This window comes from Anas platyrhynchos, chromosome 3, assembly GCF_047663525.1.
Source record: "Anas platyrhynchos isolate ZD024472 breed Pekin duck chromosome 3, IASCAAS_PekinDuck_T2T, whole genome shotgun sequence".
Taxonomy (NCBI): domain Eukaryota; kingdom Metazoa; phylum Chordata; class Aves; order Anseriformes; family Anatidae; genus Anas; species Anas platyrhynchos.
The window spans coordinates 84085503-84111509 of record NC_092589.1 but is presented as its reverse complement, the minus strand read 5'-3'; the positions used below and the strand labels follow the sequence as shown (position 1 = coordinate 84111509).

Below are 26007 nucleotides of genomic sequence, written 5' to 3'. Positions count from 1 at the left end.
TTCCAGGCAGGAGACCGGTGGGAAGAACTCGCTCATTAGTGTCACTGCGGCGGCGGGGGCCGGGCGGAGCCGCGGGGCGGGGGCTCCGCCGGCCCGGCCGCCCGCAGCCCAATCAGCGCCGCCCGACCGGGGGGGCCCCCGCAGCCCCGACACGACCGGGGGGGCCCCACCGCCCCGTCCCGGACGGGGGGGGAGGCCGCCGGCCCGACCGAAATAGCCCCGCTACCCCCCCCGTCCCGGCTGATGCGGCCCGCTGGAGGTTCATGAGCCCCCCCTCGACTCCCCGAAAAGGCGAGGGAAAAGTGTGGGGGGGGCTCTCCCATGGCGCTGCCCTCGGGATTTCGTTTTGCCCGGGGGCTACAATGGGGGAAAACGACGCTGTGCCCGTTGGTGCTGTTAAGGGTCGGTCATTATCAGCGGTATTCGGCTGCCGGGGATGCATCGCCCGGCTGCGACGGCCGCAGCCCCCTCCCCCCCCCTCCACCCCCCCAAAACCCCGACCCGCTGGAGCTGCGCTAAAAAGGGAATCAAAGCGAGCCTTGTACAACATGGGGGCATCCAGCCGAGGCAGCTTCATTAATAATCGTATTCAGGTGCATGGAATAGTCACAAGGAAAATCCTTTCGAATCTTTCCAGCGAGCAAAACTTATTAAAAGATGCAGTTTTGGAGCCAGATACCCTTTGCTTTGCGCTCCCAGGGAAGGGAAAAAGCTATCGAGATTTATTTTTTATGTTATTTTATTTTATTTTATTCGTTTCTCTGAGGGAGATCTGCATTTTGGGGGCTTTTGTTTGTTTATTTGCGCAGAGCCGAATGAGGTGGCACGCTCCGGTGAAGGAGCAGAAATCCTCGTGTAAAAAATCCTGGGGCAAAGCTCCCGCTTTCGTGGGATGGGATCTGGGCTTCTCTTGGCTGCATCGGGCAGCAAGGAGAGGAATTCCTAGCGTGGTTCGCCTGCGCTACCATCTCGGAGGTCCTGTCCGGACCGTCGAGTGGCTCTGCTGAGAGAACTGGAAGATTTCTGATTGTAGCCCGACAAGGAAATAGCTGCCACTTATGAGACGTAACTGCTTTCACTCGAGCATTTTACCTATCCCCGAAATGCAAATTTATCCCTAATTTCAATAGTGAGTGGGCTGCTTCGTCAGAGAGGCTGAGGAAGGGCTGACTAATAAATATACCCCAGAGATAAATTATCCCCTCGAATGAGGTTATCAGCACTTAAATTGTAGGGGCGCTTTCGAGACGTGAAAATATAGGTATGTGACAGATAGATAATTGATTAAAGCAGAAAAAAAAACCAACAACACACACCACGAAACCGACGCAGAAGTGTTATCCGTAGGTTACCACAGAAGCGCTAACTATCTCCACGTTGGAAGAGATGGCAATTTGTCTTAGAAAAATTCAACACTACGAAAAAAAAAAAAAAAAATCCCCTGCAGTTGCTGTCGCCCGGAATCGATAGGATAGCAGAAAATGCCTGATGCCTGTCACCGACGAACAGTGCTGCGGAGTTAGTTTATCTTTACATTAAATCTGGGACATATTAACTGTTCCGTGGTCTAAAGCCTGACTGCTCTGCCTATTCCAGCCGCGACTGAATCTGAAGGAAATCAGATGTGCGAGAGTGGTCGCAACGTGCTAAGCTAGAGGAGCTCGCCGGAGTTTAAACGCCGTCGCGATGGGGATGAGCTCGGGAGGGCGAGGAAGGAAGGAAACGGAGCCGAGCTGTCCGAGGGCGCTCCGGCAGCCTCCCCGCACCGACGGCACCTCCCGCGGCCCCGCGGCGCGCTCCCGCCGCCCTCCCCGGCCCACCCGCGGCACGGCCACGGCCACCGGTGCCCCGGCCCCGGCGGGGCCGGCGGGAGCAGGTACCGACCCCCGCCGCTGCCCGCCCGGGGGTCCGGGGGGGGGGGCGCGGAACCGCGCGGGAGCCGGGGGGCGGCGGGCGCGGGGCCGCGGGGCGCGGAGCCGCCGAACCCGGGAGCGGAGCCGAGTCGAGGCGCGGGGGGGGCGGGGCGGCCGCAGAGGGCTCCGGCCACGGCATGGCCGGTCCTGCCCCGGGGGGGCTTCGAGACAACCCCCCCGGCCTCAGACCACCGCGCTGCCCCGCGGAGCAGAGCCCGACCCCCGCCCTGCTCCGCATCCTGCCCGCGCTGCGGCGGAAGGGGCAAATCCCCCCTTCTCTCTCCCCCCCCCTTTTTCTTTTCTCTTTTTTTTTTTTTTTCTTTTTCTTTCCCGGGAGGGTGGGCGCTTGTTGTTGTTGTGGATTTTTTTTTCTTGCCAGATTTCTGTAGGTTACTTGTGGCATGTTGTTTTCATTTCTTTTCTTTTCCCTTTTTTTTTTTTCTTTCTTTTTTTTTTCTTTTCCTTTCTTTCCTTTTTTTTTTTTTTTTTTTTTTTTAAATAATGGATTTAAATTTATCGAACAACCTGTGATCCATATGTCTGTCCGATTAATTTTTTTATGGGATGATGAAAGAGAGAAGAATCTCTATATATAGTGATCTGCTAATGGAATAATATATATATTCAAAACACCTTTCTGGGTTTTCTTTTATTTCCGGACTTTAAAATGCAGGCTGCCTTTGCAGGCACTTGGTTGAGGCGCTGCTTATTTGAAGTAGGAGAATCGTGTATGTAGACTTTCCGAAAAAGATATCTAAACCGTTTTCCACCAGAAGGATATTTTCCTTCTCTCTCTTCGAGAATGTCGAATGACATTTTGGAGATCCTTACGGCCGCGTATTGCCGTATCACAGTGTGATTTCTGCAAAGCTTTTCGAGCGTTAGAGCCGGGTGCCATCAGAAAGGAAAGGAACATCCACAGCGTACGCTTCTCTGTAAATCACGATTTGCTGTAACTTCCCAGCAGGGGACCGTAGGAGCGGTCACTAAGGAAAACATATTTATATCATTATCCATTTTTTCCCCCAGTGAGCCTAATCGTTTCACTGACAGCAGGTAGCTGACGGGGGCTAGACAGCCAAACACGACCATCTAGTGAGAAAATACAGACGACAGCGAGAAATTCGTGCGTAAACCCTGTTTCCCCAGAGCACCTTCGCCCCGCTTCTCTCCCTTGCCCTCCGCACTTGCGGATGAGCAGGAGGCCTGGGTGCGTTGGAGAGAGAATTAACACCTCCGTTTTTGCCATTAACGGGGTGCACGGCAAACCTGGGGCTGCTCTCCCAGAGATGCAGGTCGCCTTCAAAACGAGCTTGAGATAAGGTTAAGCGTGGAGTGAATTTCAAAGGGGCAGGGAAGCCCCCGCAGCCCCCCTGGCCACGGCGGGGTATTACAGCCTACCGGGGGCTCTCCCCGGAGCCGGCCCTTCGGCCGGGCTGCTCCTCGGCTTCCAGGAGGGCTTCAGCCCGGCCAGGAGAAGCCACGAGGGAGCCAGCAGGAGCAGCCGGCCGGAGAGGCGGCGGGACCCAGCTCAGCTTGCCGACGGGAGCCTGCCCGGCTCCTTGCCCCCGTGGGTCGCCTTCCGCGGGTGCGCACCGCCTTCACCCCGCACCGCGGCGGCCTCAGGCCCGCGGAGCCCCCGGTCCTCGTCCCGGGGCCTGGCTCGGTTTCACTGCCCCGTGAGCCCGCAGCCAGGCTGGGCAACGAGGGAGCGGAGCCCCTGCACCTGAGAACACCCGGGCTCGGCCCCAGTTGGGAGCTCTCAAAGCAGCGGGAGGGAGAAACCGAGCCGGCCCCAGCCTGCGGGGCAGGGGTGCAAGCAGCATCCCTATCGGTGCTCCTAGCCTGGGTGCCGAAAATTGGCGACAGGGCCCGGGAGGCGAGAGCAACCCCACCGCCCTCACCGCTCACAGCTCCCAGTGTCGCCTGCCGTGACCCCGGTTTAACGCGGGTTGCGGGCGTCGCCGGTCGCCCAACCTGCCGGGAGCGGCCCAACCTGCCGGGAGCGGCCCTCAAACAGGCGCCGTGCTTGGGGTTAGACGAGGACTTGTAGGCGCGGGTAGCCCGTTTTGTCCCCGTTTCAGCACTGAGCAGCGCTGCTCCGGGGCGGCCGGGAGCCGAGGGGGCGAACGGGTCGGGGCCGGCCCGGGGTGCCCGCCGTCGGGGCGCTCGGCCCGGCAGCAGCCCAGCGTCGCCCCCCGCACGGCGGCCGCCGGCCTTTTCCTGCCTTCTTCGTCGAGATCTTGGGCTGGGCAGTGTTTGCCGGCCGGTGCCCCCGCAGCCTCAGGTCTCGTTTTAAAACTGCGGAAAGAAATATTCGCTCCCCTGCTGCTGCTGAGCATAAATAAGATCAGCGTACGGAAATAAACGCTCAGCCAACCGGTCGGCTTTCCAGACGGGTGAAAATACTGAGGAATCGCATTAAAGAATTGAAAATACTGTTTAAAGGCACCCGTGTTAAAATTATAAATATTCTGGCGATTGCGCTTTATAGCGCTTAAATGACTACCTTGATTCAGAATTACGCAGCCACGAGTATGAATCATTTCTAAGGAAATCTCCAGTCTTTAATATGACGCTCCCACTTACATTTATTGTTCGTTTCAGACAAACGATTTTTAAAAATAGCCTTTTCATGACTGCAGTCACAAAATAAACGTTTGCAAACGCTAAATGAGGGTTGAAGAAACCTCTGGCTTTACTTTTTTATTGCTTTCCTATAAATTTAACTCATATTTTCACTATTGTCTCAGGAAAAATATGAAAACATGTATGGAATTAAATTAAATTAAGTAGCCTTAAATCACCGTAGTTTAGAGTAGAGTCACTAATTGGAAATATTTATGTTTGCTAGGCTGGGATTTCGGCAGTAAAAAGATACAGTATATCCCCGTTTTATCATAACGTGAGTCTACGGGAACATTTATATCATACCATTGTAAGAAATGATGTGTAGTTAAACAACATTTTTTAAGCAAGGCTTGTGTCTTTTTATGGTAACCCTCGGTCTTTAGTCAGGACTACTTCTCATATTACATGAAATGTACTTTAAGAAGTACTACCTGCTCCAGCTGTCCAGGAAAAACTGAATTATGGAACTAGGAAACATATGGCAGTTGCATATTGCACGAGTAAGGTACATATGAAAGTTATAAATTTCTTTTTTAAGTAACCATTGTAAACGCATTTTTATAGGTTTCACAGTATGTATTACATCTGTAATTTTAATTTTTGCAATATACCTTTTTAAAGATACCTATGTTTTCTGTACCCCAGGGAAGGAAACGCAAAGAGACGTTTATGCGTAAAAAAATTGCTGCGAGCAAAACAAACAAGCAAGGTAAATAAACGGGGAACCGGAGCTTCCGCACAATGGAAAGGACACTATGCCATCTATTGGCAAAGCAGTTATTTACAAAGCCAAGGGTACCCAAGCGAGTATTTTCCATTCTTTGAATGCTGTGCGGCAAAGTGTCACAGTCATAGTTTTGGTGTATTACAAACAAATGAATAAAGGCATTTCCATGGAGGTCCAGGAAAAAAAAGTAATTAAAAAAAAAATGAACCAAGAAAGAGGGAAAAAAAAAGAAAAAAAAAAGAAGAAGAAGAAGAAAGCAAAGTCAGTTAGTGAATTTATACCTCACAAATTAGGTCATTAACTCACAGGGGGATTTTTGCAGCTAATTGCAAACTCCCTTCTTGGAGCGCTGGGATGGGAGAGGTTTAGTGTTTTCGATTGTTTTATTACTGAACCATGTCAAAGAAGGCTTCCTTTTTTTTTTTCTTCTTTTTCTTCTTTTTTTCTCTTTATTATATTTTTTAAAAAAATGCAAGGTTACTTAAGGACTTTATGGCCACAAAACTACTCAGTAGGCTGCTTTAGAAGCTGACCTTAGGCTCCGCGTCCAGTGAGACTTCCTCTGAACTTTACGCGAATCTCACTGCAGAATCGGGCCTCCTTTTCCCTCCTACATGTCCCCCGCCTCGAAGAGCTCCCGACAGTGCTTTGAAACGCGGGGGGAAAGGACGGGCTCTGCCGGGAGGACAGCGGCGAGAGCGGAGAGGGGACCGGGGAGCATCGCCAAGTGCGCTTGTTGCGAGCGGCGAGAACGCTTCTCCTCCAGGAGAAAGCTACCAGCGCTTTTCCCGTTTCCAGGGAGGAGAGGAAAAGACGATGTTTCCCCACCAGCTATAAATAAACCGAAATAATCGTACAGATGCGAAGGGAAAAGTATTTTTTTTTTCCCTGCTCCAAGCGCAGATCAATTTCTGAACGAAAGCCCCTGCTTCTCCGCCTTGAACTGGCTTTCTTCCTGCTTCTCTCACTTGCGAAGGACTTGGCTTTTCCCCTGCCATAACTAGCCCGGCACTGCTCAGTGGGAAATACGAGAGCCCTTTGTTTTAGCTTTCAACGTCGTAATCTCCCTTTTCGCTGTCCCGCAGAAGGCGGCTCTGCGGTTCTTGTCTAGATACGTGCGTTGGGGGGGAAATTCCAGGGAGCACCTGTATTTCTCGGCTTGAAAGGTTAATCTTTCCCCACACAGAAAAGAAAAAAAAAAAAATCCCTAAAATAAAAACCCCCCAATTCCCTCCGTCTAAAACCAGACCCCAGAGGACAGGAAAACATAAAATCCAGACCCTACACTCATACCCTTTTACTGCTCTTCTCGGTGTGAACGTGTGAGTCGATGGTGTTTTACAAAGTTGTCTGAATTTCTTGAAAGGCCGTTCCTGTGTTTATATGCGAGGGGAATTGAAAAGCCCCGCTGCCTGAAGCGCACCTTCCCTGCCTGCTGTTGAACCCGGCAGCCGAAGCGGGGCTGGGAGCCCGAGGGCTTCGCCCCGGAGCCTCTCGCTCGGATTTGCGGCTCAGCCCCGCTCAGCTCGCCTTTCTGCCTTTCCCGCAGGCACCCCCGGAGCCCAGGAGAGCTCCGGGGGGCTGCGAGGGGGCTCCCCGGGAAGGCTCCGCGGCCCCCCGAAGCCGCAGCCCGGCCCCGGGCCGGGGAGATGCGCGCACAGCGGCTGCCGAGGGGAGCCCGCAGCTGCTCTCCCTCGGCCCCGTCTGCCCCGTTTTGGGGGTAGCCGGTGTGGGAACGGGGCCACCGCGCCCCGACGCCCTCCCGGGGCCACCCCGGAGGTGGGCGAGGGCGATTGGGGCGAGCCATCGGAGCAAGAGGCAAGCGGGTAGGATCTCGGGTGGAAACCCATTTGTGGAGGAGAAAGCTGAGCCCCAGCTGGGCAACATCCTTCCAAGGAGCCACCAAAGAGCCTTCTCTGCTGCGCAGCGGCTCCCCGCGCCGTCCCATGCCGGCGGAGCCCGTGAGCGCGGTCGGAGCCCCCCGTGTCACCTGAAAGAAGGGATTTGGCTCGCCGAAATTACATTCCTCTGCAATCAGCCAGCCCCAAATACTTCCAGAGTAACATCCAGGAGATCATTTCCCCGGAGCTCCCTATCAAGTGTTGCATACATAATATATCTTTTAAATATATTGCTTTTTCGATGTGCTGAAAGGGAGACAGTTATTAAAAACTGTGCGAGCATTCTGCTTGTAATTACCCGGGGAGCGGGGCGAGGGCGAGGCGCTTGTGGAGGCTCCAGCTACGTGTCGCAAACCAGGGCTTGAAAGCCACTCTCCTTTAAGGTTTGCGTGTGTAAAGCCCCTTGGCGCCTTTTTAAAAATAAACCAGTGCGTGTGTGCATATGCATACACATATACATGAGAATATACACCCATATATTATGTATAGATGTATGTATGTGTGTATATGGAAACTTACATACACACACGCGCGCGCATATTTATTGATTAAAGTCTTCCCCATTAAATATAGGCACGCCTTGCGGTCGGGATTCTTTCAGCCGTTGATTTCCGTAGATAAATGCAATATTTTCCTTTGTTGTTTCTCTTTTTTTTATTCTTATTTTTTTATTTTTTTTTTTCTTTTCCCTTATTTCCCTTTCTCTCCTTTTCCTCAGTGGAAAGTGCACAGTAAGTGTGAAGTATACATCATCGCCCGAGGAATTTGTCTTGAAAAGTCCTCTCAGCCCCCTGGTGTTCAAAGACTGAAGGATGGTTATTGATTATTGCACCAGATCAGAGCCCGCGTTAAAAGCCGGGGAAAAAAAAAAAAAAAACAGGGCCCTGCTGCTGCCCGCGGCACGGCGCTGCGGGTCCCGCAGGGCGCTGCGCACCCGCGGATCTCGGTCCCCCGGCCCCTTTCCCACCGTCTGCTTTTGTCCTGGTCCAGCGGCAAAGCAGCGCCTGCGGGCAGTGCTGGAGCTGGGGACACCCCGAGAGGACGGGCTGCGAGAGCAGAGCCTATGGGTTTGTGTGTGAGTGGGTATTTTGGATATATACGGGCATAGACACACATATAGAGCCTCAGCTGGGTGGAGGGGGTGAGTGCTGAGGTGTGCGCATGTGTTTGGACTGTTGAGCTCCTGGGTATGCTTGTCAGTTCTCGCCATGCTCAATCAACCCGAAATCCATCAGTGAGAGGCCTCCCCAGAGGGGCACTGGGGATGGAAAGGGGCTGAGAACCCCTCTGGCAGCAGTGGTCAGTGCCAGAGTGTGCAGCAGGACAGGGTGAAGGCCTTGTTCAGGCTCTGCCCTAAGCACCTCTCTCCAGGGGATTTAAAAGGACGTTGGGAGTCCCTGCCTCCCTGCCTGACTGTAATCTCCTGAGTGGCTCTGGTTCTCCATGGGGTGCACAAGCTCCCAGCCTTCACCACCACAGTCAGTGATGTTATTCGGGCACAAACTTGCCTGCATACTTTGGGATGTGTGGGGTGTTAGCAGGTGATTGCCAGTATTCTGGATCCATTGCTTCTTTGGCCAGCTCTGAAATAAAGACAACATCTTTTACTCTTACAAACTACCAGCAATAAGAGAAGATAATGCTGGTGAAAAGACGGTGTTGTCTGGGGGGGTTGGGGAGCAAATAGAAGAAGGGTCTTGGAAGGCTCTGTGACCTCAGGCTTTAATTCGCAACAATTTTTATCTTATACATAAGAGGAAGATAAAGTAAATTATGGATAACTTCAAAATGCATTTTAAATTTTATTATTTTTCTTTTTGAGCCGCTGCCAGTTGAATTCATGACAACTGAGGTGTTTTGCTTTATGAATAAGAGCATCAACTACCCTATTGTGTCCTGTCAGAGTATCCTGGTATTTCTACATCCTCTCTAAGGTCCACTTTCAGACTTGGAGGAATTTGATCTGGGAATTAGGTTTTGGACCACTTTGTTTCCATTTTGCAAATGTGTGGATGCTGCAGTGAAATACACAGTGGTTTCTATTTCTTCCTCTCCATAGGGATGTTTAACTCCCATTGACACTGATGTGAGTTATGCATATGTCTAAAGAGGAGAAGAGAGTCTTAGATCTTTTTCTCATCGTTTACATGAGATCAAAGGAAATCAAATAGAGTTAATGAAGGGCCAGATGGTGCTTTATTTGTGCTCTGGAAGACAGCGCAAGAGAATGGGAAGGAATATGTGTAGTTTAACCTGGCAAAGAGGAGGGAAACTTACTATCGTGTTTAATGGGCACTGGAGCAAGTATGCCATATCTTCAGAAGTGGGAAAGGTTTGCTTGTTTTCTCTCTCTCAGTAGCTTTTGGATGCAGGGATAGGGTTGCTTTTGGAAGGCACTGATTGAAGAGATTCCAGACTCTGAAATCATTCATATTTTGTCTTTTTTGGAAACATAAATTTCTTTGGGCCCAGTCAATTCTTCAGATTTTGCTTTTAAGTTGTAGGAGATGGGTGCTCTTCTAGTTCATGGAAAATGTGTAATCTAAGCTGCTACAAGGAGGCAGAGCCGTAGTGGTAGGAGAGCCTTTGATTTAGATCCTCACTGTGAATGAGATTTTGGCAGGAGAGATACAGGATGCAGTAAACTTTACCAACTGTGCACACAGAGCAAGTCATATCCCAGAGGATGCAAACAGGGTAAGGACCATCCTGTTCTGTGCCTCTGTGCCAGCTCTGGCCTCTCTCCCTGCTGACTGCTTGGCTCCGTCAGCTCCAGGTGCCCCCAGTACCTCCAGAGAGGAGATCATAGTCTTGGGCATAGCTAATGACAAGTTACTTCTACCCTCACCACTGGCAGGATTGTTTGAAAAGACATGAAAAGTTTGTTCCTCTCTAGACCTTATGACAATCCTGCCAGGCTCTTTCTGATCTACTTTACCCAAAAGTATCCTACTTGGGAATTTGTAGGGGAAAATGGAGACATTTTTGTGAAGGATTATGCCCACCCATGCTGATCTTGCAGGGATGAGTCTGTGGGGGCAGTACAGGCCATCTTATTACTTGCCTTGTGTACATCCCATCATTGTTTTAATGCATGACACACTTATTCAAGGACAATTTCTCACCAGGCCGGATTTCCCAATAGCCTGATGTCGTGTGTTGGCCTTGCATGATATTGTAATGCCAGTTGACAAAAAAGTTACTTCAGTGATGTTCCCCAAGGCTCCCTTTGTTGAAAAAGTAGCTTACTGGATTTGTAAAGCTTTGCAGTTGAGCTGAAGGCCTGGAGGCTTTCCTGTTTTAAAAGCAATGGGAAGAGATGCAGCTAACATCTGTACATTTATTTAAGGACACCAGAAATTCCTTGCGTTTACAGTTTATTTTCAGAAAATTGTACTGAGAATACCCTAATGGCAGTATAGCCCCATCCACTCTTGCACTGGTACAAACCTAGCATTACATCTCCAGCTGACATTATTTCCACCTGCTTTAAATGTGTTCATGTGCCTCTAATCCTGTGTGCAGCTTCACATTTGTACCCATTTCCTGTATTTTATAGGCACATGTGGTATGTCGAGGTTTGCAAATGTAAGCCCTCATTTTGTTCTGCTTGTTTTTTAACATTCATTTTCCCTTGCTGTGCTCCTTGTTTAAAAAGAAATAAAAGAAAGATAGAAGCAAAAGAAAGAGAGAAAGAGAGAAAGAAAGAGAGAGAGGAAGAGAGGGAGAGAGAGAGGGGGAGAAAGAGAGAGAGAAAGAAACACAATTCCTTTTTCCTGGTTAGGTTTAAGAAAAACTTCCTTGCTCTTTTATATATCTAGCACTTTTATTGAGTGAGTGTGCAGTAATTTGGTGGGTTTACTAAGTAACTTGACAGTTAATGGGATACATCTGCAATAGATTCAAAAATAACTGGCTGCTTATAAATATGGAAAAGACTAACGTTTTCACTCCTTTCAGTTCTTTTGAGAAATTCATATCTGCTTTAGATCCACAGAAGTTGAGATTCTGTTAAAGAACCAAATACTCTGAAAGTCACTACCAAGTATAATAAAATCATGAGAGCTGACTCTTCCAAAACTGCTATTAAAAAAAAAAAAGTATGGATTTTAATCTAAAGGAGAAGATACGTTGAAAAGCACACAAAAACATACACATACCCAGAGCTACACAGTGGGTCTATGAGGTTTGAGAGTATAAAAAAAACCAAACACCTCGGACATGGAAGAAAGAGTCCAGACCTCATTTTCTGCAGACGAATTGTCTGCTTCATGTCAGTTACCCACACTCATATGCTTACTCATGCCTATGAAAAGAAGAATAACAGCATCAACATCCTTCACCTGGCGCACGATGACCTAGGGCTGGGAACCCTTTGGTGTTAGAGGATGGAGACCTGGTCAACTAGGGATGGAAATCTCTAAGAGGAAAAAAAAATAGAGCAATCCCGTCTCCCTTAGAAAAATTATGTATTTCTTAGACTGACTTCTTCATGGCACAGCAGTCAAGAGCTATTCAGCCCATTAGAATAAGGTTGATTTTGAGGGCTAGCATCCACTAAAGGGAAGCTTATGGTGGTGTGAACTCACAGGAATGAACAGAAAAGAGAAGGAAAAAAAAAACATTCATGCAGTTCCTCAGTGGGTATATCTAGTGTCCTGTGGTTCCTGAGGCAGGGGAGGGGGTGGGAGGAGGGGAATGGAAGAAGATGAAAGAAATAGCGTAGACCTTTCCTGTGCCTGAGTAACTTCCCATATGAGGAGCCAGTTCATCTAACATCTTTACTGCAGTACAATTAATTTTCATCTGCAAAATTTTAGAAAGCTTTAGACTGGTACTTCATGGTAGTGAAGACATATGTTTTTGGTAAGCAGCTGATATGCCCTTTGTGGCACTGATGTATCTAGTCTTGTGATCCATGGGTCACTTTTCACTTGGTAGGGTCAAAAAGTTGGTAGTGGGAAGACCTTCCTCAGATTCCTCCTGCAGATTGTGAAAAAATTCCCTATACCTCCTTGCCAAATGTCATTTAAATCCCTGACATGTATCTGTTTATTCATCAGTATCAACAGAAGTGTAGAAACATAGTGCTAATGTTTACGTTCTAATTAAGGAATTCATTTATGTTGCCTCCTTTAAAAATATTCTCCTCGGAGAAAATATGATCCCAAAGCTGATTTATCAGGTTTAAATTTAAGAAAACTATATTGTCAGAACAACCACACATTCCTTTTTGCACCACTTTTCAAATCTGTTTCCTATTACCATCTCTGCATCAGACAAATACAACGAAGTTATTTACAGGCTGTGAAAGATACTAAATCTTTTCAGAGTAATATTACATTGGATCACAAATTCTCACTTTTAATAATAATTGACAACAAACTAGAGCTAAGGATATTCACAATTAGTAACAACAACACATAATGCTCTCCCAGTGCCTTGTATCTTCAAGACCCTATGCATTCATAAGCTGCCGAAGCCTTATTAACGTTTACTTTGGAAGGATGTTAAATATTGTTATCTCCATTTTACAGATGGTGAAAGAGGCTCAGTAGGATTGTGACTTGCCTAAACGCCTTGGAAAAGTTTAATTGCAGAAGCAAGACCAGAGCTGCCGAGCTCTTGGCTCCCAGTTGTGTGAGAGAGCAAAACATGCGTTTAAAAGCATCCTGTGCCGTAGGAATCCCAGTTCCAGTGCACATCAGGACTTGAAGAGCGCTGGGGCAGTGTGGCTCCTCAGGGGCCTTTTGGGCTCCCAGCTCCCATTAACTTTGAGTGATTTTGGAGCTCTTGAAAACTCCTTTCAGTCCTTTGAGGGAAATGCACAACACCTGTGATTCATAGATGAGATGGAGAGGCAGAGCAAAGGCTCGGAGCTATGGCCAGGCCCACGTGCAGCTCCGCCGCCATTCAGAAGCTGTCAGGCCGAGAGCTGAACAAGTCCTCCCGGACTGAAGAGCTGGGGGGGGGGGGGGGGGCAGGCAGCAGTGCTGCCAGCTCTCCTCACTGACATGATTTCCTCGGGAGCAGAGCCAGGAAAGATCTGAAGGCAGAGCTCCACCCCCCCTTATAAAATTCAGCTCTTGCCATCAGGAGGAAAACCTCTTGGCCTGGCCCCCTGTGCCTTGCTCTCCACCTCCAGAAGAAGGCAACATCTCAGGTGGCTGGGACTCCTGAGGCTCTCTGCATCCCTCTTCTCAGCCAGCCCCTGCTGGGAAGGAGGGAGCTGAGAGCTGGGTTTATGTGCTAGCATGTGTGAAAGGAGTGTAAGATGAAGAACTGGTATGCAGCTGGGAAGCAGCCCCTCGGGGCTCAGCCAGGCAGGGCAGCTGGGACCAGGGTGGGTGGGAAGGGTCAGGTGGCAGCAAAAATTGCTGTCATATGTGGGTAGGGGTGTATGGTATGAGGCACACAGGTCCTCAAATGAAGGAAAAGTCAGGAGGAGCTGTGAACGCCCTAATGACAAAAAGCTGCAACAGTTCCTGGTGTTGGGACCTTGGCAGGTCTCCCTCACCCACATGCAGCCTTGCACCATTATGTCTACCACAGCCTTTGGAGATGAGGAAGGGAAAGTAGTTAAAACTCAAAGGAGGGACCAAAGATATCCTTCATGCATGGGTGTGTCTAGTGGTGTGTGTCTTATTGTTGCCCAAATAATTATATTTTTCTTTGGTGATAACAGTGTGTAAAATTGTCTTGGCAGCAGGAGACAGACTAGAAATTGTACGGAGGAAGACCAGCTACCCAAAAACATTGGTGAAAAGGGAAAGAAATTCTTGGATGGGAGAGAGGACACCAAAAGCATGGATAGAGTCGGGTGAGAGAAAATGCTGGAGAAGGAAAGATATCCTTGCAGCCTTAGTTGCTGCTGCAGCCATCCTTCAAGGACCAGATGCTCCAAGATTTTCATGTCAAAGTTTTAAACTCCATTCCTTGGCTATGACTTTTGGCCTTAGACAATTCTCAAGGGGATGCAGAAACCATTTACAGCATGGTCATGAATATTTGTGGTCTATGTTTAGAAATGCTTTGGTGGCTTCATCACATTAAAACATTTTGGGGAGGTGTATTGCTAAGTGAGTGCTTACTACTAGGAAGATCTTAAGGTAATTCTGAATAATGAAGAATGAGAAAAGTCTCCATTATGTGGGAGAAACTACTAGGGCAGAGGACCACTCTCTAGGCCAAACCTATTAAATTCAAGGGAAAAACAACTTTAAGATGGCCTTGTGCCTACACTTAGAAATTTAATTGAATTTGGAGTAGGCTTTATAGACTGAGAGACTCAGCATGAGATTAATTATTCATTGCAATGATGGCAAACACAAGCAGTAAACTGGCCAGTTGGTCCTATCCAGAATATAAAAAGAATCTAATGGGGGTGGTCAGGATAAATCAGGTAAAATCTCTAGATGGTAGAATGTCACCTGCCCAGGGGCCAGAATGGGGAAAGGTTAAGGTCTCTGGGGGAAAAAAAAAAAAAAAAAAATTGCTTTTTAATGTTCTTTTTGCTTGAACATGTTAATGTCCCATAGGCCTGTTCTTTACATAATTCTGTTTGCACAAGATGAAGGGGGTACCAGAGTTTTGCCAGCTTCATGTAACTCATTGCAAAATCCTTGAAAATACTGTTTAAAAATATTTATGCAGGAAAAAAAGTTATTTCACACATTTCTAGTCAGCAGCCAGCTTTTTAAAATAAACCAATCTGTCCTCAGAAATAAAAGAGAAGAAGAAATAAAGATCCAAATTCGCAGTTGGTGTAAATTACCAGACTTCCACTGAAGTCAATGTAGGGTTGCCAATCTAAACTAACAGAGAATCCAGTCCAGAAACTGTGAACGTCATTTTAGAAGCCTTTGAAATAGGGTCTGTGAAACATTATGTGCCTGTAGAGTACCTCGCAGAATGGTGAAGAGTGGGGAGAGCCTGCAGGTATCCCAGGACATATAGCAAACAAAAGTACCGTGACTGAAATTTTGCTTGAGAAATGTCGTATCAGTTAAAGTGTAGTGTTTAGAGGGTACAAAAAAATTGCAAGTATCAATCACTAGTTGCTTCTCCAGTAAACTAACTGACACAGAAACTAGAGTTTTCTCATGCTAACAAAGTTAAATATTTAACCGTAATGTTAAGATAAATATGTTTTTTTTTTTTTTAATTATTTATTTATTGACATAAACAAACAAAGAAACGTTGGAGTCCCATGTCTCTCCAGCAGATTATGTATCTGAAACAAGGAAAGCTTCATTTAGACCAGTTCTGTTTGGTGTCTTTGTCATTTACCCTTTTACCTACTGGGAACTGTACAATTTCTAAAGAGCATGTGCCTTCTCACTTTTGGATTTAAAAGGGTGATCTCAGCACCCCAAGAGGGATTGTAAAGGTTATTGGTTATTCTAATCTATTAAAAGTCTCTCTGGAAGGGTCAGCTCATGACTGGACTATTCATCTTGAAAAACAAACCAGCTAAGCCTATGGTAGTGCACAGATCAAGTATTTTCTTATTTGTTCTGTGAACATCATGGCAACCTTCTTTCTCACCCTCAGCCTTATGTTGCATTCTATAAGGTGGGTGTTTCTTTGTTGTTGTTTCCTTTTTTTTTTTTTCTTCATCAGATTCCTTTAGGTTGTGAGAAGGATGGTGAAAACTCACCTTCAGGGCATGAAGAGATGGGTATTTGGAGAAGAATGGCTGGTATGCACTTACCCTGCAGCCCCTGGGGTCTCTTCCTGCTTGGTACTTCCATCACTGTGCATGGTGGTACTTGATGCCATGGCTGACGCCTGACATGCTAGTTCCTTGGCCAAGTCCCACGGCTGTGTTTGCTCAGCATATAACTTGGTGGGACCTAGTTCCAGCCCTCTGGGTACTGCTATAATATTAGTGTTACTGTACAATAATAATAACACGAGTACATATTTTATGAGCACTCTGCTCTCACTGCTGGAAAAAGCAGCCAATACTGGAAAAGAAACATGAAGATTTTTGGCTGAAAATCTTCTGGTGAACTTCAAGAGAGACCAGAGGCCAGGTCCTCAGGTGACATAACCTGGCAGCTTAGCCTCGCCTCAATTGATAGGGTTGTGCTGGCTGGCTCATGCCAGATAAAGTCTGGATCTCAATGTATAAGAACTGATCATGATGACTTTTTTTTATTATTATTATTTTTTTTTAACTGTAGCAGCCACCACCAGGCAGCCAAGAGATGCTTGAATCAAAAAGGCTGGAGTCTCAACAAGCAAAGTCTGAGGGCATGGGAAAATTGATGCTCTGAGCCTTACTCCACCAAACACTGAGCTCGGCTGGAAGTGCGGACACTGAGGTCCTGGGGTTAGCCTTACATCACTGGAGGTGGGAGCAGATACATACCCTCTGGCTTCTGCCAGAGCTAAATATAAACCCCTGATGGCTCAAATAAGTCCTGTGGGGAAAAGCAATGGGCTTGAAAGAGAATGGGGGGTGGGAAAGGGGGTGGAGAGGGGGTGAAGGAAGCGATAAACAGCTACAGTACTTTGACATAACAAAACTGAGAAAGGAGGACCTATACTTGGGCAGCAGTTAAGAGTAAAGCCTGGAGGGGAAGTGAAGGTTACATGCCCTTCCTTACAGCCATGAGATGCCCAATTGCCTTTGGTGAGAATCTTGCACCAGCCCCTGTTAGCTGAGGATAAAGTGCCTTTCAAGCCTGTGAACTCTTCTGGACAGGAATAATTCCATGTGAAGTGCTTGAAAGAGCCGGGCCTAGGTCATTAATACAGATCCCTGAGCACCAGCAAGGCTGCTAATTGTGAACAAGTCATTTCCAAAGGTTACAGTCTATTGTGGCCAATGGTCAATAGCAAGCAAATGCCTTCCTATTTCTGCAAAGAGAGAGCTGAATAACATAGGCTTTGTTATTATATATTATAGAAAAAAATCCATGGGAAAAGTTTTACTTCTTCGTTGTGAAAAAAGAAAAAAAAAAAAGAGAAAAAAAAAGGAAAAAGTGGCATACTCTCTTGTATCAAATGAAGTTTAGAATATGAAATGGTTGAATGCTCCACATTACAGAAGTAAATTCTTCCCCTGTGGAAGATGGGTGCAAGTGTTTGTATTATTTGTATGTCATCCAACTATCTGGCTACATACATACTTTGCAGTAATGCATTTGTTTTGTACTGTTGGATAAAATCACCAATAGAAAAGAGATTTAGTAGGTACCCAGACTTCTAATTTTCCATCATTGTTTTATCTTAAGCTATAACTAATAACTATAAAAACCATCTGTGTCCCAACTACCCTCAAAGGAGTTTATTAAGCAGATCTTCACATTTTATAAAACTGTTCTGATAGCTTACTTGTTTCACAGGAAGAAAGGAAAGGAAAAAGAAAAAAGAAAAGAAAAGAAAAGAAAAGAAAAGAAAAGAAAAGAAAAGAAAAGAAAAGAAAAGAAAAGAAAAGAAAAGAAAAGAAAAGAAAAGCTCTCCTGCCAGAATAAATTACTTAGCTCATGGATTAAATATGTGTTCAGAAACTGGTAAACGTAAGGAGTAATACTTTTTCCTTGAAGTAGGTTTTAGGAAACAAACTTTGTTTCCTGAACTGTAGATATTTGTTCTTTGACAACAGTCTTTTAAAAATCTTACTGGAATTCTTCAAATGTGGGCTAGTAGATTCAAGTTTTAAAGGTGTCTAGGAGCTGCAATGGGTTATTTACTGTTTTTCACAAATGAAGAGTATCTGTATTATTACAGAATATGGGATTAGAATAGGTATTTTTTTTCTCTTTTTCTTTCTCTGACACATTATTTTTCTTTTCATGTCATCTCTGTACCTCTCAGGACCAAATAACAGAAGAGAAATGCTAAATACGAAGCTGACCATGACAATCATTCCCAGGAAACTTTGCTGATATATTGAAAACAAAGATGGAACATATAATACTGGAAAAACAAAACAACAACAAAAATAACCCTCCAACATATGAATAGTATGGTAAGATACTTAACATTTTATTGTTGCTTTTATTTTGGATGTATTTTAAATTATAAAATACCTCGATAGTCAGCTTTCAACTGGAAGTTTTTTTCTAATTTGATTTAATTTTTCATCTTACAATTATTATTGTCAGATAGATGCAATACTAGTTCTTAGGATTTGTCCATTACTATTTGCGTTATTTGCATGATCCTATGTTTTATTGTTGTGACTGAATTGTTCTAAGACTCGTTAAATTTATTATAATATTGAAGACAATTTTATTGTGCTACATTTGTTTCAGGATTCAAATAGAAGATTTCTATGTGCTCAACCCATCCCCCACGTGAAATCAGTAGTCTTAAGCAGTTCCAGAATTTTTTTCTGATAATTTTTTACAGTTGCTGGTCTGAGTAACAAAAAGACTTTGATAAGATACAATGAGATGAATCTTGCAAAGCAAAAGGAATGAGTTTTGCTGATTTTGGTGTAGATATCACAAATGTCATCATGATTGAATGAATCTTATAACAGGAACCAGCTGATTTTATAGACAAAAGTCCTGATCTTCACTTTGATAAATCTCTTCTTATCTGAATGAAGATTGCAGTATTAGACCCACATGGAACTTGGTCATAGGCCAACAATAGGAAAGGGAACAGATTTTTATTTTTATTTTTTCTCAGCCAATGTGCTGAGAACAGAGACATTATTTTGTGATTAGAAATCTGACTCTATTGTTGTGCAGATTTATTCTAGCTATTGTCATATAAGGGAGAAAAAGGGCAAGTGAGGTAAAAACTCTTTTCCCTTAATAAGAGTTACTTTTCACCCATACTCGCAAGATCCTTACAATCTTGTTTACTCTATAATCCTCCAGCGACCTGTCATATATGAATGGCTGTATGCTTGCATTTGCACAAAGATGGCAGCAATAGTAACACGTATGAAATTTCATATCATGCTCCTGTGAACTCCTTGGTGAGGCTGGGGACCTGGCTCAGATGTTGTGATCAAAATGTGCTAGCATATGACACTTTGTGGTAGGCACTCCAAATGTATCCTGGTGTCCTCTGTAAAGAGGTGAATACTCAGCTGAAGGATGGCGGGACTTCCACTCCTGCACCTTTTAAGACCCTTCTCAGCCACAGTTGACTTTCTTCTGCCTCTGCTAGGACTGTAGGTCAAATCCAAAGAAGACAAAATGCAATGAACTTTTCTCCTGAGATTTAAGGGCCAACTATCCAGTACTGGAAAAAATTGTAAGCTGAGTAGTCTCTGCTATATGGATATCTAAAAGAAATATTTCATTACATTTCTGAGGAAATAGGAATTTTTCAGTTATTTATCTCGCATGGAAACAAAACTTGGAGCAAATTAAATGCTACATTTATTCCCAAAATTGATGGCTCTAAGTTAAATGAGCTTTTGATCTGTATTGCAGAAAGCATTGGTGACAAAAAGCCATCAGATATGCCTACTCCATGACCCTACAGGAATCACAGTCATTAGTCATGTTGGACTAATCATACAGAAGTCATATACATATAGAAATACCACCAGGTATCTTTACTGACAATACCATCCCATGAGGACTACAAATAGGCATTTAGGTAGTTTATAAAGCTTATGAGTATGGCAGGATTGTTATTGAACTCCCTACCAATAACCAAATACATTTGGACTTTAGAAAGCATGCTGCATTCATTAACAGGCAGTTAATTAATAGCAGTGGTGAGTTTGTGGAAATGCTACTGTTGTTTAATAAGCTTTTTGTCTCTGACTCCTATGGTAGCATGTATTAGCAGAGCCATGATATATCGGATTCAGGTAGCTGGGTATTACACATATTTCTTACTAAATGGCCACTGTTGAAATGAAATCTATCTTCATTAAGCAAGAACACACCTGTTCTTTCAATGCCCATTGCAAGATTAACATTTACCACTTTTTTTTTCTGATGTGTGCTGTAAGGAAATGTATGCTTTGGTACATATGAGGTCCAAAAGGGTAAAACAAGCTATGGTCTATGGAAAAGCTGGAGAGGGAATTGCATTTAGTACCAGACAACAGAAAAGTCAATCGAGTCAAACTACTCTTCATGTTATTCAAAGGCAGCTGGGTAACCATTTGTACTTTAGTCATGTCCCTTCTCCCTCCCCACTCCTAAAACTTCATTATAACCAAGCCTTTAAGAGCATTCCACCTCCCCACTTGAAAGAACATGCACCTGCATCAGGGTATAGGTTTAACTTTCTATGGGTATTCAACATGGATTCTGAGCTGTCCTCAAGAAAGGACAGGTGCACAAATATGCACATGCAAATACACTGGGAAGCAGAAGGAAAAACTGTACATCATTATTCATCTCTCTTCTATCTGGACTCATGGGAAGATGAGGATTCAGGTCTTACAATTTCAATTATTTATTTCTGCTACTTACATACAGTCTAAATTCTAGGTGCTTCCGGTTTTCTTCCTAAAGAAGTTTTTGGCAATTATATTATTTTTATAATTTAATTCTTCTGAAGAATGAATGAAGTTTGAATGTGCAACTGAACTTCTGAATGAGGAATGTTAACAACTTACAGAGTTGTTGGCTGGAGTAATTATTCTGTTTTTCATGCTTTTTTTGCTTCACAAAACTGCTTGACTCTCTGCATATTTATATACTTTTTCATGCAAAAGGACAATGGCTTCTAGCTTTTTGTAGATCAACACAAAGCCAGGAATTTTATTTTGTCCTCATATTTGGTGCTGATCTCTCTTTCTCTACAGTTTTGTCTCTGTTTAACATGAAAACTAAAACTTTTACTTATATCACTGTATAAACTAAAGGGTAGTTTTATTTGCAACAAAATTAGTAACGGCAGATAAAGGAGAGGGAGGGTGGCAGTTGTGAAGAACAACAAAGGTCCACTAGAAAATCTTTGAACCAAAAGGTGATCTGCATTATCAAAGTCCCTGAGAACTCCGCTTTATGGTTCAATATATATAACAAAATTTATATATATATAAATATCTATCTTCCAGGCTTTTGTGAGTCTCAATGCAACCTTAACAGTAATACAGTTTTATGTTTTAATTTCCTTAAAGGAAAGTCTTCTTTGGAACCCATGAATGTTTCAATGTTTTGGAAATATCTAAATAGCTGTTAAATATCTATAGAGACCTATGATTTTTTTTTATCCCCTCAGCAATCATTTCATGCATTATTTTGAGAAAAGGGACTATATGTACTGTAAATAATACAGAAAAATACATATCTATGCATTATCTGATAAGCTGAAATAGTTCTGTCTGTTAGTTAATTATCCAAATACTAAAGAAAAGTTAGGCTAATGATTTCCAGACAGTTGTTATGCCATATCATGTTAAAGCAGCTGTTAACCATATGCACTACTGTAGCTCTGCTTATATTAACCATTATGAAATTTTCCTTGGGGAAAAGTGCTCACGTGCTTGCAGAGAACCTCTTTGCCCTCTTTTAAATGAAATAAGTTGGTTATTCTTAGAGCATGGTGAATAATTTGTAACAAATCATTTGGTGATTTTCTCCTGCTCGTGAATAGAGATTATGTTTTTCCAAAGTCACCATGCACCTAAGGAACTGAAGTCTCACAAGTGGTTTGAGGCATGTCTGTGGCTTGAAATGGAGCAGTAGGGAGCACTGGGAGAGATCTCTCCAGGACTGGCACCAGTGCAGTGCTGAGCTCTGCTGTCTGCATGGCTTTGGGATGCAAGGCCACATCTCCTACCAGCACTGCACTGTGTTGCACCAGCCTGTCAGCTCATCTGATGGCAACCCTTGACACTACCACACCGCTCTTTTGCACAGAGAGACAGCCTTATAGTGGGATAGGATTTCATCTGAGTTTGAGAGAGAGAGAGACAGAGAGAAAGAGATCTGTGAATTCCTAGGGGCTTATGGCAGCAAATATTATAGTGAAAACTACCAGAGAAACAAAATTTATGAACAGAGGTAGTCTCTTTTATTAGGCTGACTAATATAGTTGGAAAAAACAGACAAGGCTTTGGGTCAAAAACATTTCTACAGGTCCAAGATAGAAGCATATCTTGAGGACAGCTTGTGTGCATGGCAGCTTGTTTTTTGTTTTTGTTTTTGTTTTTTTTTTATGCACGTGTGTGTGTGTTGTTTTTTTTTCTTTCCACTTAGAACAGCTACATTATGAGAGGCATTGTACTTTAATCATAAACATTGATTGACTTTTCTTAAATTATCAAAATGATAAGATGACATACACCTATCACCAGTTTAATGAGTACCTACCATCATTCTCATCAAATTTGCATACTAATTTATCATCTTAAGCTGCCCAAAAGAAGGGTATGGTACCTCTGTTAACTCAGTGTAAACATGAGTTAACATTTCAGGAATATTTGTTTGGGTCTGTTACTTTGTGTCTTAGTTGCATTCACCTTACATGAGCATTCAAACAAGTCTTCACAAAAATAAATAAAATTTAAGATGAAAGTAGTTTTATTGAATGATGAACACAGAAATGTTTTGTCTTAAACATGAGCCTACCCTGGTTACATCATGAAAGATTCACATTTCTTCTCTCTGACTTCCAGTCAGTCACACAGCTGGGAAGAAGGCAGTTGTGCTGTATTCATACAGGATTACCACTTGTGAGACTTTAAGACCTGTTCATTTTTTATTCTTTGTGGATAAATCCTAGGTGTTGAACTACAAAAAGACATGGATGGATGGATGGATGGACGGACGGATGGACGGAAACCAGAGGAGAGCACTGACTGTAATCAAAGGTCTAAAATTATATCTTACAAGTAATGGCTGAAGGAATTCAGATTGTTTTGTCTGCAATAGAATAAAAAGAAATTGTGATAATAGTCTTCACATACGTGAGGGTGCCAGCAAGAATGAAAAAAAAAATCTTCTGCCCTTTGTGCACAAAAGAAGAAATAATTTAAACTAGGAACATGGCAGAGATGAATTGACTAGATAATTCCTTAGTGTCCTTAAAACATCTCTTTTCTCTGATCTTATGATTGATGACTATGTGATGTTTGCAATAAAATGCACAGAAAAGATGTCCTACAAAATCCTTTTGCTCTTCTCACCTGAATGCTTGACAGTGTATCAACAAAGGATATTTTTCCTTTCAAAAATTTTTGTCAATGTTTTTCATCTGAGACCTGAATGTCACGATATAGTGATGTTATATTGGCACAACTCAAACACCCCCACAATGATCTGTAACTTATTTCAAAAGTGTATTATTCAGTTTTAATATTAGGGAATCACTGAACAGAATAAGCCCATTGTCTTGGTGAAAAGAAAGGTCCAGAAGATGCAAGCTTGCATTGTGGCCTAGCAGACATTTCTGAGCACAGATATGTCCCCTCAGCAATTCAGCCACTTGCTCAAATGTCTATTCCTGCTTCTGACAGATCTGAAAAATCACATTTTGCAAAGAGACCAAACCTGCTCAGACAGTGACAAATAATTTGAAAATAACTGGTCTGACCGGGTGTCCGAATTGTTGACAGAAGGGAAATGCTGGTGTGTGCAACAAGCACAGAAGATGAAAGCCTTTCCCCGGCACTTTTCTTGCACTGAAGCCCTTACTCTGACCTGCGGCCTCACCAAATGACCTGTGAGCAGAGAAAAGGGAGAGTATAAGAAAACAGCTTCTCCTAGGAGTTTTTTTTTTTTTTTAAGAAACGTTTGCCCCAGATGCTGCAGATATATCTTTTATAGTGCTTGCTATCTGTAAAGAGTTAGTGACGTGGTCTGGAAAACCAGATACTTTTGCTTTTCACATGTGTACTTTTGCTTTTCAGATATGGCAAGACTGTATTAATATTTATACTGTAAATTTATGAATTTTCTCTTTATTCTCATTTTCTTATCCGAGAAACTGGTCTGGTAGAGCTGTGCGCAGCTCCATCGCACCCCTCTGGTGCCCCTTTCCTCCCTGTCCGGGCACTCCTGGTTCACCCCTGGAGACAGGACACCACTCCAGGTGGACCTTGGGGCTGGCTCCTTATGGCACTTTAATGTCCTCATATTCTGCCTTGCAAGCATGTCACCAAAGCCACCATGGAGCCTTGGGACTCTAAGACCAAGGATTCTACTTCTGACTCCTCTGCTTTTCTTTCTAGGCAGGAGCCCTGGGCAGCCTGACTCTTGTCTACAGAAGCTTCTGAGAAAAATATCATCTGGCATGCAAAGTATTGCATATTTTTAAAGGACTGAAAGTACACTAGGACAGTGACTGCTTCTCCCTGAGTATCTAGAATATTGAACACAATGATACTGTTGGATTAATTCAGCTCTACCCCAAAAAAATAATTTCCAAGACTATATCAATATGTACATTGGTCCATTAGTCTTTTTTGTCTCAAAAAGCAGGAGAGTTATTTTGTTTGTTTGTTTGTTTGTTTCAGATGTTTCCTGTGGGGTAAGAGCTTTGTATGGCCAGATTATTTGGACACACTGTTTTAAATGACTGTGATCCTACAGAACTCTTATGATACTTTTCTCATATTTTAATCCAAAAGAAAGTACATACCAGACCTTTTCATCCTGTTCTCCAAACTCTTTACCAGTGGAATGGCCTACTATGGCTGCAGCTGGAAGAAGTTTTAATTAGCTGCCAATGATGTCATGTCCATGTCTGTGTTAAAGGCACAGGTCTAAGTGTTCCTTTTTATTTAATGTACTGCAGAAATTCCATTTTGGGATAGCATTAAGACACTTCAGAGCCAATCTTGCATTTCTCCCGTAGTTAAGACACTTGGCCTTCAGCCCCCTGACTTCTGACACTACCACAGTTGTGCTATAATCATCCAGAAATACACTGCCTGTTGTGTTTTATTGCTCATGTGAAAACTGTCCAATTCCTTGTCAGTTGACAAGGGAGGAGCGCCGCATTGAAGGATTGCACAGCAGTGTGTCTGGGAGCTACGTTATTTCACACCAGCAGCAACCTTTCAGTGTTTGTGCTGTAGCCTCATAGAGTGTTGGTGCTTTTGCCATACAGCAGAGAGCAAACCCTATTGTAGTCACTCTCTCTGCCAGAGAGACTAACTCATGTTGCCAAATATCTCCCCTCAACACATTTATTGAACATTAAAACAGCAGAATAGCGTTGAATGAAGTCCAGTAATTTTATAGGATATATTTTAGTCACTAGACTTTGAAGACTAGTCCAATGTTAATTATAAAGTTTCTGTGTCTGGATAACATATTGTTAACAGTTATTTTGTAAGTGCTAATGGCAAGATGGAAGATTTCCAATAGTTTTATTGAGGAAGTGGCAATTAAAATGTTGAGCGCTGCAACATACATACAAAATAAAAATAATCCTGCATACACAGCATTTTATGTTTTAAAAAAAAGGAAAACGGAAAAAAAAAACAGGGATGAAATTTTTCCTTTGAAATAAATGCAACCATTTTATTTCTAAAAAGTTTTGCTTTTGAAAGAAAATAAACATTGATTTACTTGCCAACTTCAAATGTCACGAGCCTTGAACAAGTTTGACATTGTTTAAAAGCACATCGTGAAACTATTAGAAAGCTAAGACAAGTTGCTATGTTATGTTTTTCCACACACAAAGAGCAACAATATGTTCTCAGTTTGAGTAACTTCTCTTAGATTAAGGGAAACAAAACAAGAAAGAACAAAAGTAAAATGTTCACAAGAGCACATGGAAGTGTCTACACTGGGGACTTTTTAACGCGTGGGTGGGAAGACGTCCTCTGCGAGCACTAACACGGGGTCACCACTGAGGCTCCCATCATGGTGCCAGGTGAGGGAATTGCTGTGTACCTGCATGAGATCAGGAAAAAGAGGACAATCTACGACAATGTACTACTCAT

The 26007-nt window shown here is 43.9% G+C and overlaps 1 long non-coding RNA gene across 9 annotated transcripts; it reads left to right on the top strand.

Annotated features, from left to right (window-relative positions):
* The first annotated feature begins 167 nt into the window (after positions 1-167).
* Positions 168-25637, top strand: LOC106015025 (uncharacterized). Of its 9 annotated transcripts, XR_011808477.1 has the most exons (8): positions 168-1518; positions 1597-1876; positions 13879-13992; positions 15795-15873; positions 16361-16530; positions 18000-18153; positions 22839-22926; positions 24286-25637. It is a non-coding gene; the product is annotated as an uncharacterized lncRNA (long non-coding RNA). The 9 variants fall into 9 exon arrangements; XR_011808476.1 differs by having other exon boundaries at positions 175-1876; XR_011808480.1 differs by lacking the exons at positions 168-1518; positions 1597-1876 and adding an exon at positions 17528-17695 and having other exon boundaries at positions 2729-13992.
* Positions 25638-26007: the final 370 nt, after the last annotated feature.